This window comes from Polyodon spathula, chromosome 39 (assembly GCF_017654505.1).
Source record: "Polyodon spathula isolate WHYD16114869_AA chromosome 39, ASM1765450v1, whole genome shotgun sequence".
Classification (NCBI taxonomy): Eukaryota; Metazoa; Chordata; class Actinopteri; order Acipenseriformes; family Polyodontidae; genus Polyodon; species Polyodon spathula.
In genome coordinates, this window is record NC_054572.1 from 608,388 (window position 1) to 609,927 (window position 1,540).

The window sequence follows — 1,540 nt, forward strand, 5'->3', positions numbered from 1 at the left end:
GGGGGGGGGGGGGGGGGGGGGGGGGGATATATTACTCAAGACATTTTTTTTAATATATAGAATTAAGTAAGTATGTAGGCTAAAAGGAGACATGTTTCAAGTTGTGTTAGTGCTGCAGCAATTGGATTCTCTTAGCACTATGCCCACACTTGCCAAGTATCATCAGTGCTGTGATGTAGTTTGAGTGGATCCTCTCAATCCTATGCCTCACCTGGATTGGGTACTGTCAGGGCAGTGACTAGAGTATAAAGATAATCAGATTCCTTACAGCATACTGCTTAGTGAAGATATTCAACACACACACACCCACAGCGGCTGGAGATTTCCCAGTCAATGATGCAGACAATTGCCACACAGTGAGTTCCCAGAAGTCCCATCTATGCTCCATTTACTATACATTGCCACTTAAAATGACATTTGAAAAGTTCATAATACTGAGTGTAACTCCTCATGCTAAGAGACTAAATTATCTTCAGTTCGTCTATTACCAACCATGACTATAAAAACCGTGATGATAACAGAGCATTCCCCAATATATACTGCACAACGTAATACAGTAGCCAAAAACATTTCCCACCATACTGGTTTCTTGTATTGTACATCACATTGGGTCTAAATGTCTTTCTATTGAAGAACATTGACTGGTTACAGATAGTGATCTCTTGTGATGTGATCTGGAGTTTATTTACAGGGATAAGGGATAAGATTAAATGTCAACACTAGATAATATTATTGTTATGTTGTTTTCCCCAATTCACTCTACTCTTCAGATATTGTGCTTGTTCTGTAAATAACACCCTTGGGCGTGGAGGTAGTCTACCATTGCCAAAAAACAGAGGGAAGGATGGAACCAGATCCAAGAAGCAGCCCCAAAAAGGTTTCTCCAACCAATCAGAGAGCTACTGCTGGGAGGACTGCTGCATCACAACCAATCACAAACATACAAAGAGATCCAATAGCCAATCAAGAGTTAGTGCTCGGTTAAACCAGAGATGAACAGACGATCAACCTGGATCCGCACTTTTCTTTGAAGTGATGCTTGTTGAGGTTCCCATGGACAAGATGTCTCTGCTTTGTTTGATTTCTGTAAATTAAGTAGTCAGCGTGTCTCCTAGACTCAGAAACCCTCTCCCTCTTCCTTTCAGTTTTTTTCTACCTGTGACTGTAAATAAAACGTTCTGGATTTCCTAAGCGGTGTGCTGCTCTTATTTTGATGAGAATGTAGATGATGATTGTGTGTTAAATTCTATTTTGAACAATTATTAAAACGTTTTGGAATTTAAATGTGTTGAGAATAGTTTTCTTGTGATCACGTCTTGTATGAAACTCCACAGCCAGGCTGCTACCCCAAAAATAGGCAAGTGTCAGAAACCAGAACCAGGGTCAGCTAACTGTTCTGCTGGAGTTATTTTTTCCTAAACCTCAATACAGGTCTGCAGTGTTAAAAAGGAGAGTAAAAAGCAGAGTTGCAGATTGGTTTGGACACTACAGACAGAACCGGCTACAGTCCCACTACGAAAAAGGAACAAGATGCGACCTG